Raw genomic sequence first — 16,295 nt, 5'->3', positions numbered from 1 at the left:
TAGCTCTTCCTGTTGAATTGATCCCTTTACCATTATGTAATGGCCTTCTTTGTCTCTTTTGATCTTTGATGGTTTAAAGTCTGTTTTATCAGAGACTAGGATTGCAATCCCTGCTGTTTTTTGTTTTCCATTTGCTTGGTAGATCTTCCTCCATCCCTTTATTTTGAGCCTATGTGTGTCTCTGTATGTTACATGGGTCTGCTGAATACAGCAAACTGATGGGTCTTGATTCTTTATGCAATTTGCCAGTCTGTGTCTTTTAATTGGACCATTTAGTCCATTTACATTTAAAGTTAATATTGTCATGTGTGAATTTGATCCTGTCATTATGATATTAGCTGGTTATTTTGCTCACTAGTTGATGCAGTTTCTTCCTAGCATCGATGGACTTTACATTTTGACATGTTTTTGCATTAGCTGGTACCAGTCGTTCCTTTCCATGTTTAGTACTTCTTTCTCTCTCTCTCTCTTCAGGATCGGCCTGGTGGTGACAAAAGGCCTGGTGTAGGGCTGGCCTGGTGGTGACAAAATCTCTAAGCATTTGCTTATCTGTGAAGGATTTTATTTCTCCTTCACTTATGAAACTTAGTTTGGCTGGATATGAAATTCTGGGTTGAAAATTCTTTTAAGAATGTTGAATATTGGCCCCCACTCTCTTCTGGCTTGTAGAGTTTCTGCCGAGAGATCTGCTGTTAGTCTGATGGATTTCCCTTTGTGTGTAACCCAACCTTTCTCTCTGGCTGCCCTTAACATTTTTTCTTTCATTTCAACTTTGGTGAATCTGACAATTATGTGTCTTGGAGTTGCCCTTCTCGAGGAGTATCTTTGTGGCGTTCTCTGTATTTCCTGAATGTGAATGTTGGCCTGCCTTACTAGGTTGGGGAAGTTCTCCTGGATGATATCCTGCAGGGTGTTTTCCAACTTGGTTACGTTTTCCCTGTCACTTTCAGGCCCACCAATCAGACGTAGATTTGGTCTTTTCACATAATCTCATACTTCTTGGAGGCTTTGTTCATTTATTTTTACTCTTTTTTCTCTACACTTCTCTTCTCACTTCATTTATTTGATCTTCAATCGCTGATACTCTTCCTTCCAGTTGATCGAGTCGATTACTGAAGCTTGTGCATTTGTCACGTAGTTCTTGTGTTATGGTTTTCATCTCTATCAGTTCTTGTAAGGTCTTCTCTGTATTGATTATTCTAGTTATCCATTCATCCATTCTTTTTTTCAAGGATTTTAGTTTCTTTGCACTGGTTATGTACTTCCTCCTTTAGCTCTGAGAAGTTTGATTGACTGAAGCCTTCTTCTCTCAACTCATCAAAGTCATTCTCCATCCAGCTTTGTTCCATTGCTGGCAATGAGCTGCATTCCTTTGGAGGGGGGAAATGTGCTCTAATTTTTTGAATTTCCAGCTTTTCTGCACTGCTTTTTCCCCATCTTTGTGGTTTTATTTGCCTTTGGTCTTTGATGATGGTGATGTACTGATGGGGTTTTGGTGTGGGTGCCCTTTCTGTTTGTTAGTTTTCCTTTGAACAGTCAGGACCTTAGCTGTAGGTCTGTTGGAGTTTGCTTGAGGTCCACTCCAGACCTTGTTTGCCTGGGTATCAGCAGCGGAGGCTGCAGAATATAGAATATTGCTGAACAGCGAGTGTTGCTGTCTGATTCTTGCTCTGGAAGCTTCGTCTCGGGGTGTGCCCTGCAGTGTGAGGTGTGAGGTGTCAGTCTGCACCTAGTGGGGGATATCTCCCAGTTAGGCTACTCAGGGGTCAGGGACCCACTTTAGCAGGCAGTCTGTCTGTTCTCAGATCTCAGCCTCCGTGCTGGAAGATCCCACTGCTCTCTTCAAAACTGTCAGACAGGGGTATTTACCTCTGCTGAGGTTTCTGCTGCTTTTTGTTTAGCTATGCCCTGTCCCCAGAGGAGGAGTCTACAGAGGTAGGCCCCCTGTTACCTTTCTTTTACTGATTTCTAGTATAATTTCATCATGGCAAAAAAATAGACTTTGTATAATTTCTATTTTTGTAAACATGTTAATGCTTATTATATGATCCTAGGTATGGTTTCTCTCGGTGAATGGTTCATGTTCACTTGAAAAAAATGTATATTCTACTGGTTTTTGTTAATAATTTTATCCAGTTCACTGATGGTGTCAATCAGCTCTTCATTATCCTTGCTATTTTTGAAGTTACAGCTATAATTACTAATTTGCTTATTTCTTCTTTGATTTCCATCTGGTTTTGCTTCGTTATTTTGGAGATCTATTGTTAGGTATATACCCATTTAGAATTGTCATGTCTTTTTGGTGAATTGACACTTTTAGAAATATGTAATGTCTCTCTTTTCAGATTTTTTTTAAACCTGACATCTACTTTGATATTAATATAACCACTGATTCTTTCTCTTTTACCATTTGTTTCTAGAGTGTTTGTATTGCTCTTTCAAGCACTTTCATAATTGCTTTCAGCTCTTTGTTAGATGATCTAATATCTGCATTTTCATCTCCTTGGTGTCTATTGTCTTTTTCTATATTAGTTAAAACTTTTATGGTTTGTCATATACTGAGAATTTTGGATTGTATTTGTAGTATTTTGAATATTAAGTTATGAAAGGCTGAGCTTTGTTTGAATTGTATTAATGTTGTTAATATTTTTGTTTTAGTGGATAAATTGGTTATTAGAGTTAGACCCGAAGTTTCAATCTGCCTTCTGTAGATTGTGGTTACAATGTCAGTTCCACTTTTAGTTTTGCAGTGCTATTCAGTTCTGTCCTGTGTCTGTACTACCAAGTGGTCATTCTGGGTAAAGGTCTACTCATTAGCTCAGTTTTCAAAGTCTTCAATATATTTTCTTAGGATTAAATCCAAGCATTTGTGGGTTGAAGCTTAAAAATTTATTAGGTCACTGTCCTGAGTTTCTCCCTCTCTGTGATCTCCTCAGTACATCCCAGTTCTCTAGGGTGTCCATTTTGGTCCCCCATTCAGAAACCATTCACTTCTACAGTCACAGTGTGTCTGAGGCAAAGTGATAGAAGGACATCACCACTGCCCCACCTACCCCTAACCCCTGCAAAAATAAATAAATAAAGCAATGAAATTTGTCCTTATCTTCATGGAACTTCTGCTCCACTAAATAAAGAAGAAAGTTATCCTCCCTTTGAGTTTTGGCTCCTGAAGGCTACCATTGCTGCTATGACTGGGGGCTAGGGCCACCACCACAGGAATGCCTGGTGGGTGTGCAAGAGAATGAAGCAAAAGGAAAGAGAAATATAAGAATTTACCCCACTCTCTCTGAGCTTTAGAACTTCCCTGACTCCTTGGGTGAAGACTAGAGGGTTTCTCCTGAAGCTCTTCCTACCTAGCACAGTGCTCATTTCAGATTTTCCAGCTGAGTTAGGCCAGGTGGACACAGGGGTCAAAAATTGATGAACTTATTGCTAGTTTGATAGTACTTTCGTTTTGGTGCCCATCCCTGGTCCACCAACTGCTATTTATTTTACAGAGTCCTCTAGTGGACCAGACATTCTGTCCAGGTTTTAGAGTTGCATTCAATTGAAGGAAAAACGTGGTGTGTATTTGCTTTATCTTACCTGGGACCAGTTTTCTTACTTTGTTTTAATGTACACTTTTCTGATTATCAGTGAGATTGAGCATCTTTTATTATTTAATATCATGCATTCCTTTCTGTAAATTATATTTATATTTTTGCCTATTTTATTATTATTATTATTTCCAGGAAAGTACTAAGAAGAAAGTGCCTATTTTAATGCCTGCATTGTTTGCTTTTTTCTTATGAATTGTAGGAGGTTTTTAATCCTGAATATCAAGCCTTTGATTATTATCTATGTGACAAATAGTTTTTACCATTATTTGTTTCTTTGTTTTGGACTTAAATTAATCAAATTTATCAAATTTATCATCTATTATTTGTAATACTCTTGTTTATTTTCTCACATTTAGAAATTTTCTGCATTAGAATGTAGTTTTGTGAATGATGTATGGTAGGGAGATAGCTTTTTTTTTTTTTTTTTGAGATGGAGTCTCGCTCTGTCACCCAGGCTAGAGTGCAGTGGCCGGATCTCAGCTCACTGCAAGCTCCACCTCCCGGGTTTACGCCATTCTCCTGCCTCAGCCTCCTGAGTAGCTGGGACTACAGGCGCCCGCCACCTTGCCCGGCTAGTTTTTTGTATTTTTTTAGTAGAGACGGGGTTTTACCGTGTTAGCCAGGATGAGTCTCGATCTCCTGACCTCGTGATCCGCCAGCCTCGGCCTCCCAAAGTGCTGGGATTACAGGCTTGAGCCACCGCTCCCGGCCGGGAGATAGCTTATTTTTTTCCCGAAATATTTCATCATTTTTCCAACACCGTTTATTATATATCTTTCATCTGCTGACTTTATCAAGTACTAAATTCCCATATATATAGTGCTTAGTTTTAGAACTCAAAAATATATTATTTTAATAAATATGGTTTTCTAACCTAATTTAATAACTAATGGGTCAAGGACTTCTTTGGCAATTTTTCTTTCTCAAAATTATCCTTACTATTCTTGGTATTTAATATTCTCTCATATGAATTTTAGAGTCAATTTGTCAAGCTACATAAACAAATCTTTGGGAATTTGACTAGAACTGTATTAAATTTACAAATCAATTTGAATCTTCTCATCCATGAACAACTTTATGTATTCAAGTTTCTTTTATGTTCTTCAGGAAAGAAAGCTTTATAGTTTTTTTTTTTATGAAGGTTTTGCATACAATTTATAAGGTATCTACCTAGATATCTTATAGTTTCATTAATATTTTGAAGGGTATTATTTCTGTTTTGTTTTATGTTTGGTTATTGTAAATATATGGGAATGTTGTTGATTTTTGTTCATGCTTATCTGGTATCCAGAATATTACTAAATGTACTTAGGAGTTTCAGCAATTTTCAGTTAAATCTTTTAGACTGCTTTGATATTTGATTACATTTTCATAAGTAATGACTGTTTTTATTTCTTTTAGTATTCCCCTCCCTCCCTCAACCCCCTTTTCTTATTTTGTTGTGTTGACTAGAATATCAGTATAGTGTTAAATGAAGTTAGGAGAGAAAAGGCCTTTGTTTTATTCCAATTTTGTTGGAAGTTATTCTAATGTTTTACCAGTAAGTATGATGCTTGCTATAGATTTCTAGTAGGTAGCATTAATCAAGTTCAGTAAGGTCTTTTGCATTTATGTTAGCTAATAATTATCTCAAATAGATATTAAATATAGTAGAATGATTATTCAGGATTTATTCAGATAGTTGTAATTTTTAAACCCATTAATTATTTTCTAATGATGAACCATCCTTGCTTTCCTAGGATAAACCATACCATGTCATGATGAATTTCTTTTATACAAAGCAAGATTCAATTTGTTAGTCTTTTATTTAGAAGTTTTGCATCTATATTCATAAATGAGACTGGTTTATAAATGTTTCTTATAAGGCTTTTATCTCGTATTGATGTGGGATTTTGTCTCACTACAGGGCATAAATATTTTCAGTTTTATATATATCCATCTAAAAACATTTTAAGTACATATAAGCAAAACCATATATGGGTATTTTAAAATATACTTTATCTTTTAGAGCAGTTGTATATTCACAGTAAAACTGAGCAAAAGGCACAGATTTCCAGTATTCCCCCTATTCTCACATATACATGGTCTTCCCCATTATCAACCTCCCCCACCAGAGTGGTACATTTGTTATTATCAATGAACCCACATTGATACATCATCATCACCCAAAGTCCATAGTTTACATTAGGGTTCCATCTTGGTAATGCACTTTCTATGGGTTTGGAAAAATGTATCATGACACATATCCACCATTACAGTATCATACAGAGTAGTTTCCCTGCCCTAAAAATCCTCTGTGTTTTGTCTGTTCATCCCTCCCACCCCTCATACCCTGGCAACTACTAATCTTTTTACTGTCGCCATACTTTGCCTTTTCCAGAATGTCATATAGCTGGAATTATAAAGAATGTAGCCTTTTTAGATTGGCTCCTTTCATTTAGTAATATGCATTGAAGTTTCCTCCATGTCTTTTCATGACTTGACAGCAAATTTCCTAGGAGTGGAATTGCTCAGTCAAAGGTCATATGCACTTGGGATTTGGATAGATTTTGCTAAATTACTCTTCATAGAAGTCATACAAATGTACACTCCCACAGGAGTTTTAAGATCTTTTTACTCATACGCTTTCCAACGCGGAGTTATTAAACCTTTTGATTTTTGGCAATCTGATCAGTACAGAAAGGAGGTACTTCAGTGTAATTTTAGTTTATATTCCTTTTATTGAAGGGCATTATTACTAGCTAAAATTAGACATTTTGCAGAATCCCTTTTAGACAGAGGGTGACAATGTGATATTTTTCTGCCAACGAAAGGTAAGAAAAAGTGATTGGGTATAGCTTCCAAGAAAGTAATTTAAGAGGAAGGGAGGTTGTAGACTCATCCTAGCAACTGCCTTTTTGGCTTTCCTCTCTTCCCTCCTGCTGATGGTGATGAGCACAGGCTGAAGATGACAGAGCAGAAAGAGGTGGGTTGCTGAGTATGCCAAAAAGAATGTTTTTGTTTTTTTGTTTTGATCTTGTGTTTTTGCCATACCAATTCTATTCCCAGTGCTCTGAGAGCCAAGGTGTATTTTGGACAAGCAGAAGGTGACAAGGTAAACAAAAACCATTACAGGTGAGAAATTCCTTGGCAAGTATTTCATAAAATCATCCTGACCCACAGGGCTAACGACACTAGTTACCTGCTAGGGCTGTTGCAAGAATTAAGACTGTGTATATAAAGGTGTCTGAGCCAAACAGAGTATCCTTAAAATGTAGCCACTATTACCATCATTAGCTGTTGTCTCTGGGTTTGTAATTCCCCTACTCCATGTCACCTACTTGTCCTGGATAGGGTCTGTACCTCTCCTGGATTATATATGAATAGTGATGATGAAGTGTTAGAGACGGAGGGAGGTGCAGGGAGTCTCAGGTTCATGGCAATAGCTCCGTTTTCTTAAAGGCTTTGATGCAAAGCCTCTGATACAATTTGTTAGTCCACCCAACCCTGCAAATCGGAAATTGGGTTTGTATTTGATCAGTTTGGCTGGGCCACTGAAGCTTCATGTGTCAACAGCAGCACTGAATATCGTCATAAAGCTCTCAGATGCCCGACCCGCTGCTCCAGCTTCTGGTTCACACCTCCCAGGATCTTGAACTGGAAAGAAATCAGGCTACACTTCTGGGGGTTGTTTCTGGGTCTGAAATTGTCATAGACAACCTGGTCATTCTTTGGAAACAGTAACCCTGGTAACTTGAGAGACAGAGAGACAAATATAGCAGCATTTGCAGCTGAAGTTTTTAAAAATCACTTTGTTTTTCATACATTTTCTGTTAGCATATAAAGCATAACGTAAAATGTTGTGTATATTTTAAAGCAAACCTGAAGTTTTATAACTTGTAGTAAACATTAAGAAAGGGCAACCTCCCCTGAAAGGGATATAGATACCTTGGTTAGTTTGGAGAGGTCTATTTGGTTGTGAGAAACTAGGCTTTGGGGCTAGTGCAGTGTGTTATAACAAAAAGGAATTAAATTATCTAATTATCAAAGTGAGAGCAATTTGGAAATTTCTGCCTGGGGTTGGGAGTTAGACTTTGGAAGAAGAGATGGAAGAAATAGTCTAGAGACAGGAGTGTGGCCTGTAGAAGATGATAGAAAGTAGAGCCTGGAGGCCAATGGCCACTGAGAAGTATCTTGTGGGGAGAAATGCCTAGTGCAATTTTCAGACAGGGATTCCTAGTGTTTAAATTTAAGTTGATTCCTGTTATGTGCGGTGCCATCAGCCCCTTACTATTAGTCTAGGTTGGATACAGCTGTTTTCCTGGGGGATTAACTTAGAAGAATTGCACTCTACACTTGGGACCACCTGGAACAGACAGAGGCAAGAAAGAAACACTGTGGGAGGCAAGATGCAGAGAACGACCAGCCATTGACCCATGCAGGGCAGGACGAAGGAGCAAGAGGAAGGAAATAGAGCACCCCCTAGCCCGCTGCCTCCCTGAGCTCTCCTGAGGTCAGCGGGGGTCCTGGGGAAGGCACTGAATCCCACTCAGCACATGGGATAGAATCTGGAGTTAGTTCACCTGGTTATAAAAAGTGACTCCTGAATAATGTGTTTGTATCTTATTTTATATATATATATTTTTAGACAGAGTCTTGCTCTGTTGCCCAGGCTGGAGTGCAGTTACATGATCCCGGCTCATTGCAACCTCCACCTCCCAGGTTCAAGCGATTCGCCTTCCTCAGCCTCCTGAGTAGCTGGGATTACAGTCATTCATCAGTACCGCCCATAATACTCACCAGCTAATTTTTGTATTTTTAGTGGAGACGGGGTTTCACCCTGTTGGTCAGGCTGGTCTTGAACTCCTGACCTCAAGTAATCCGCCTGCTTCGGCCTCCCAAAGTGCTGGGATTACAGGTGTGAGCCACCACTCCTGGTCAGCATCCACAATATTTTTGAATCATGATTTGAAGGAGGTTGACTTTACTTACTTACGGGGTCCTTGCATTGTGACAACAAGTGAAAATGTGTCATAAATGGCCAAATCCCAATAGTGGCTCACATCAAGAGGGAATGGCTAGAATTTGTTTTCACTTCTGTAAATAAGGTTTTGGGAGAAAATACATTAATCTTTAAATTACTATTATTCCAGAAATAATATGAGTGAATTAGGCTACTTATTTTCAGCAGAAGCGATCCTTAGACAGAAAGTATTGAGACCTGTGTACTGATTCTTGTTCTACCAACAACTGATGACCTTGGACAAGGCCCCGTAACCTGGCTGAGCTATGTCCTCTGTAAAATGACAGCAGTTATTCTAAATAATCCTGAGGTTCCTTTCAGCTCTCACTTTCTAGGATTTAAAAACATTATAACAGAAACCCAAGTTTGGGTAATCCATTAATCCAAAGGCTCCCAAACATTTTCTGTTCACAGTGTCCCTCATGCTTTTGTTTCATAGCACTCCTCAGCCAAAAGAAATACCCCGAAGTTCCATTTGTTAAGTGACTAGATCCTATGTCCTAATAATTTAGTAGCCATTTGAAGACACAATACATGTCAATAGAAGGAAAAAGTGATCATTTTATTTCATCCCTTTATAAACACGTTTATTTACTTGTGGATGGGTGTACCTGTTGAGCACTGCACAACTTCTCCAACCTTGGAGTCAACCTGGACCCCACTCCTCTCATTCCCTGCTCCACACTGACATTCACTGGATACTTGCGTGTTACCATGGCAACCACCAACAACTTAGCTTTGAAAAAGATATGTCATTGAAAATAATGTAGTACCATTTATTACTTTTCTCTATATCACAAGTCATCAAGCACAGCACCATTTATTTTGAAACCATGAACTACCTCAAATAGTTTGTGTTGTGTCTGACAGGTGCTGCGGTGCTTCCCTAACTCACCCTGTGAGTCCGCTGCATTGTCCTTGAGTGCCTGGGTACATTTTGGGAACTATGGCTTTAAGCAAAGTATGGGGCGTCCCTCTCGTTTTTTAATAGAGCCATGTGCACCTCCCTGTTGCAGACATTTTCAGACTCTCTAGACCAACCACAGAGTAAGATAGTTTCCATAATCTTGGTGCAATGTCTGCTGAATCCTGGCCTCCTAATGACTAATATAATCATCCAGGTGATGACCTACCTGTGCCCCAGTGTCAAGTTTCCTGGTGACATTCCAGAGACCAGAGAGTTTCATCCTAACTCCACTGCACCCACAACTCCCAGGCCACCCACTGGGCTTTGTAAGCCCTTGGAGCTCACCACCACCCTCATCTGAAACCCTAGGGTCTGAATCTGCAGTCACCCCCTCCTACCTATCAGCAGGCCAGTCCCTTGCTCCCATCCGACTTGCTGTTTGACCTCATGGGGATGGGCCATCTCCTGACTAATTTTTTTGTTAATGTCCTCAGGAGGCTTCACTTCTCTTTCCAGTCGTATGAGATATCACTGTAGCCTTCTTCTCCCGGGCATCCTCAGTGTCTTCCCATCTTCACATTCTGTCCTCACCATGACAATCCTACACAACTTCATCCTTGGATTAGTCTAACCATTTGCCTCATGCCAACATTCCACAGCTTCTCCACTCTCCTCTCTCATCCCAGCCTCTCTTGCTCAGCAGATAACCTGCCTTATAGCTCATAGAGGAAATTCACGCTCTCAGGAACAAGCACTAGGATACGGTCTTCACCTACAAACGCTCCCTTTTGTACCAACCCTTTCACTTGCCTCACCTCCGCAGAACTCCAGGCTCGGAGGAAGAGGCGGCATCCTCGTGCTGACGGCTCACCATTGCCCTGGGCTCTTGGTCCCATCCCTTTCCATGATCCCCAGACCAGCATCTGGCTCTGCCGGGTGGTTTCTCTCCCTCCCATATTTCCAACTTCTCCTTTTTTACTGGTTTCTCCTATATAGCCTATGAGCATGTTCAAGTCTCCTACTTAAAAAAAAAAAAATAAATAAAAGAGTCTCCAACAATATCTTTCCAGTAACTAATGCCTGATCGTCTTCCTCCCAATTGTCCCTGTTCCTTCAGGGACAATTCCCTGAAGAGTCCACATTTGTCTCCTCTGCTTCTCAACAGCCTCTGGGCCCCTGACTCTCCTCTCCAGCCTCAGTCTCTCCTCCACTCCGCCCCCACCTAGCCCTCTGGCCACAGGAGCCACAGGCCATTCTCAGAAGCGGCTGTGCAGTCCTGCTTTGATGCTATTGTTCCCTGCTCTCCCTTTCTCCCTTGCCTACCTGGCAAGCGGCACTTATTTCAAAAGGTCCTCTGGGAAGCCTTCGCGAACCCTCCCTACCCCACCCACCAGGTAGAAATGGTCACTCCTCCTTTGTGTTCTCAGCTGTCCTTTGAGTCACAGTGTCTGTGACGGTTGACTTTCCATGTTGTCGTGCTTTTCTCCAACCAATATCGTAAGCTCCTCGAGAGCTAGGACTGTGTCTCAATTATACCTGCCTTCCTAGTACCGAGCATACCTGACTCGTCTCAATGACTTGAGTTCAGTGAGGGAGCAAATGAAGCTTGTACAAGCATAGAGAACTCTCGCTATTCATGGTGGCGGCGAGGGTGGGAGAATCTGCCTTGTCATGGTCCTTGTAACAGACATTTGATCCCAAGCAATATCTTCTAGATCTCTCGGCATTCACGAGCCCTTTATCGATGCCATCTCATTCTTCCTCAAAGCAACTCTGAGTAGGTATTATGACCCCTGTTTTACACATGAGGAAACTGAGGCTCAAAAAGAAGAAGTGAGTTTGGCCTTGTCATACAGCCGATTGTAGTGGACGCAGGAGCCCAGTCCAGGTTTGGTCCCTTTCTATACATCTAGGCACTCCCTACATTGCCCAGCCAGAGGGTGCTTACTGACTGTCACCTCCATTAATTGTCACCCTTTAGAAACAGGATTAAGATGCTGAGTTAGAAGCAAAAGCAGTAAGTAATGCATTCACACCTCTGTAGACTCATACACACTTGTGTGTTATCAGTGATGATTGGGGCCCTGGATTTGTGCAACAAATATCACCTGTCCAGTGGCTTTATTTCTAAATTAGTAACTACCATGCCTTTAACTAAATAGTCAGCATTAGTGAGATGCTAGCCTTCAGCAAAACTATCAGCAGTGATCCCCTGCAAAGCCTTTTAACACTGCTCATGGAGGCACAAGCTCTCTCCCTCATTTTTCGTGACACACTCACTTAGGGAAAGAAATCTCCTCTAAGTTTACACCATCTGCTAGCCTCTCACCTTTCAGCGTTTGCACCTACATCCCCATCCGGGCCCCCTCTGCCAAGAGTTTCTCTTTTACCAGCTACAGATGAATGGAAACCTGGGGAGGAGAGAACTGTTTGGGATTGGTATCTATCCCTTCAAGGAAACTTGGGCAAGTCTCCCTTGCCTCCTGAGCCCATCAGCTCATCTTCCCCTCCCCACCCCATTCCGTTTTTGTTTAGTTTGACCTTGGTCACTGATGACAAGGCTTCTTTTCCTGCCAAACCAATCAATAAGCTAAACAGACAGAAGATGAGTATTTAGAATACGGGAAGCCAAACTCAAACACAGATAGGTTATCAGCCTAGCCCAGAGCAGACTTCTGAGCAAATATTTCATTAACAAATTTTTCATGGCAACTTGCATGTTAAAAAAAAAAAGGGGGGGGCGGGGAGAGGGAGAGAGAAAGAGAAAACATGGTGGGGGTGGGGTGGAGGTGTGGAGAAAGGGAGAGGCTGGCTGAAGCCCAGAAGCTGAATCGCCCTCCTAGGGAGTGTTGTTTGGGAGTGTGAGGCAGAGAGTACGGAGAAAACTGGGATGCAGAGAGAAGATCCCCAGAATGGGGAGCCCTATTTACTTAAGACCTTTCAACTTCAAACCTACCTCTTATTGCAAGACTGGCCATGTGATTCATCTTCGACGATCTCCGCAGGGGTGGGGCAGGCTACATCTCCCCAATAAAAACCCCAGACAGGCAGTCAGCAACTGGCAGGTAGAGCCTGGGCTGGGCACCTGGTGGGGGAGACTGGGAGGAGAGAGGAGATGTGGTCCCTAGAAAGCCCCACAGTGAACACAAACATAAACAATAATAACAAAGGCAACTGCGTATCAGCCCCCACTGTTTTAGGCACCCTTGAAGGCACTTCAAATATATTGCATTATTGAATCCTCACAACCAGGCCCAATACTCTGTGGTCAACACTGGTACACAATGCCCATGGGTCTATTCTCATGGTTCAATATTTCTAATATCATGCCCTGTTCACAACAACCCTAAAAGAAAGGCACTTTGATTTTAATTTATAGATGAGATGCTTGAGATTCAGAGAGTTTGAGACACTTGTTCCAGTTTGCACAGCTGGCAAACTGAAGAGGCAGAATCAGGGCTTAGCCAGCCTGACTCCAAAGGCAAGGAGTTTTCTGTTCCTTTCTGTTGCTTTCCTAATAGCTTTCATTATACTTCCAAGAAAAGGTTGGAAAAACGTGGAATTAGTAAGGCTCAACTCTTGTAAGCAAGTGCTGAGAGCAGGAAAGAAGGAAGAGACTGAATGTTCAGCTCCTTGTGTGCTGAGCTCCTTCCCATGTGGCCTGAGCTCCTGCCTTCGTTTGGATTCACATGGGTACCATTCAGGCCTCAGTTCACGGTCACTTCTCAGAGGTGCTTCCTGACTCACCCTGCACTATTTGTTTTTATCGCTTTCCATCTGTCCTTCAGCATACTTACGCTAATTAATTGCTTTTAATTTATGCTATTTGTGTAAATTAGCACATATACTAATGAATAGTGATTTTATAATGTTAATTTATAAGTATTGAATGCTAATTAATATCTTTTTATGTCATTTATTGATGAATGTCTTCTTGATAGACTGGATTAATAATAATAATGATATTAACAATAATACTAATAGCTAGCCTCCATTCAGTGCATTCTACATGCGTGGCACTGTGTTAAGGGCTTTATATATGTTAACTTCTTTAATCCTTTCAGTGGTCTTGTGAGGTGGTGACCATTAGTGTCCCCATTTTACAGATAAAGTAACTGAGGCACACGGAAGTAAGGGAACTTACCTGTGCTTCCTAGCTAATGAGCGAGTGACAGAGCAGGATGTGAATTCAGGCGGTCTTTGGTCCCAGCATCCACACTGTTAACTGTGATATTGGGCAGACTGGAAAACATGGTCACAAATTCATATAAATACACCTTAGAGGTGGAGTCTGCTTTCTCACCTCTGGAATCTGGGATGCTCATGGGATTTGTTTTGACAAGCAGAATGCAACAAAAGCGATGTTACATGAATTCCAAGGCTAGGCCGTAGGCTTTGCAGCTTCTGGTTCCGTGCTTTCAGAATGCTGTGCTGAGACCACCCTGTGAAGAAGCTGGCCTGGCCTTTGCCTGCATATGAGGCCACATGGAGAAGAACTGAGGTACCCCAGCCAGGAGCCTGTACCAGATGTGTGAGTGCAGCCATCTCAGACTCTGCAGCCCAACCAATCCTCCACCTAAATGCAAGCACATGACTGGGCCAGGCAAAATCGGCAGGGAGACCAGCCAGCCAACCCTCAGAGTCATGAAAATTTAATAAATCATCATTTTCTGAGCCATGAAGTTTTGAGAAGGTTTGTCATGCAGCAAGGGCTAACTCAGCAAGAACTGTCTTATTCATACTGTATCCCTAGTGCCTAGCAAGATGTCTGGTACATAGCACTTTGACAGTAAAAATGTATTGACTGAGTGAATAAACAGAAAGGAGATGGAACCAGGGAGACACCCTGGAAGATGCTGGCTAACTTTACAATATATCATAGAATACAGTCCATGTGATACATTCTGAAATTCTGGAATAGAAGATAATTTAAAAACACTAGCATTCTAGGCTGGGTACAGAGGCTTATGCCTGCAATCCCAGCACTTCGGGAGGTCGAGATGGGCAGATAGCTTGAGCCAGGAGTTTGAGACCAGCCTGGGCAACATGGCAAGATCCCATCTCTATTACAAGTACAAAAAGTTAGCCAGATGTGGTGGCACGCATCTGTAGTCTCAGCTACTCAAGAGGTGGAGGTAAGAAGATGACTTGCTCTTGGGAGGCAGAGGCTGCAGTGAGCCATGATCATGCCACTGCACTCTACCCTGGGGTGACAGAGAAAGATCCTGTCTCAAAAAAAAAAAAAAAAATTACTAGCATTCTTAATTTTCTGTAGTTTCTTTCAAGTTGTATCAGCTTAATTTCAGAGTATGTTATAAAGTCATTTGTTGACATTTAAATTTTTCTTTGTGTTCTTTCTTAGGCTCTTTAACCTATCATTTATAATTTATAAATTATCTTAATATAATTTATAATTTATCTTGATGTAATTTCATGTTTGTTTGTATAATTAATTGATCAATATCTATCTCCCCCTTAGATTGTAAACTCTGAAAGGACAGGGACCCTGTCTGATTTTGCTTATGGTTGTAACCCTTGTTCTGGCTCATAGCAGAATGGACTGAATTTAAAACATGGGTTTCTTTATTTTAATTTCTAGTTTCCTTAGGTTGGTATTAAACTCTAATCTGCATTTTCACATTTTCCTGCTTCAATTTTGAATCAGAGAACGGTAAAGGCGATAGGGACTTAGAACATCTCTTTTCCAGGGAAGTAAAGTTCAAAGGATAGCGTACCACCCGTTGTCACACAGCTAGTTTATAGCTGGGTCAGGACTTGAGGTCATGTCTTCACTGGCCACTGATTTTACATTCTTTCAAAGTGGATAGACCCTACAGCCCCCATTGTACAGATGGGCAAACTGCACTAGAACCGAGGCCAGATGGCAGATTACTTATCTCTCAGCTGAAGGCTGTCTTCATGTGCCCAAGCTGACTCCAGGGTTAAGCTTCTGACAGCTCCAAGTATTTTTTTTCTCTTTTATGTTGCTCTCAAATATATTTCTATCCCTGTTAGACCATCCCCCTTGTTCCCATTTAACCTGAGAAAGTTAAACCCACTTTTGATCATTATGTGAAAATCTGAAGCAAAGTGCTTCCTTCAAGGCAGATGTTTGGAAATGCTTAGCTGCAGGCGTTCAACTTGTCAAGTAACTTTTCAAATGATGAAAAAAGGGGAAATGTAGGTCAGAAAGCAATAAACTATATTCACATCCAATATATCCTTCTGGTTAAGGAGGCGACTTTGAATCTCCACCTTTTACTAAAATGAAACAAAAATCCAAATCCAACCTAAAGCATTACAGCTTTAAGTACTGAAAGTATTTATTGTTTCTATTCAAGTAATCCAAAAGCATAATCTCAAGAACATCCATGCTCCAGGAATGTCTCAAAACACCAGGATTTGATGTGATTCCTTTATCTACATGTTTGTAGAAATGATTCAGAATGGCATGAGGGGAATTAAAGATTTATTTTAATATCTGAAAAGTCATATTTCTAATATGACTAACAGTGAGCCTTGAAAATGTGTCCCCAGCTTTTGTTGCCTCTCTGATCTTTCTCATTATCATTTCTTAAATAACAGCTCTACTCCAAATGATCAGCCTGTAAGTTTCCAAACATAAATATTTAGGTACTGGAAAGACAAAGTGGGTGAGGTACTTTTGTTGTAACACTGATATTCACGTTGCCTTCATTTCAAGAGATAACTTTCACCCACTGAGTAAACTATAAGCAAATCTCACAAAAGATCGCATCTTTTTTTTTTTTTTTTTTTTTTTTTTTTT

This window comes from Rhinopithecus bieti, unplaced genomic scaffold, assembly GCF_001698545.2.
Source record: "Rhinopithecus bieti isolate Rb0 unplaced genomic scaffold, ASM169854v2 scaffold_34876, whole genome shotgun sequence".
Taxonomy (NCBI): domain Eukaryota; kingdom Metazoa; phylum Chordata; class Mammalia; order Primates; family Cercopithecidae; genus Rhinopithecus; species Rhinopithecus bieti.
This window is presented reverse-complemented; position numbering follows the sequence as displayed.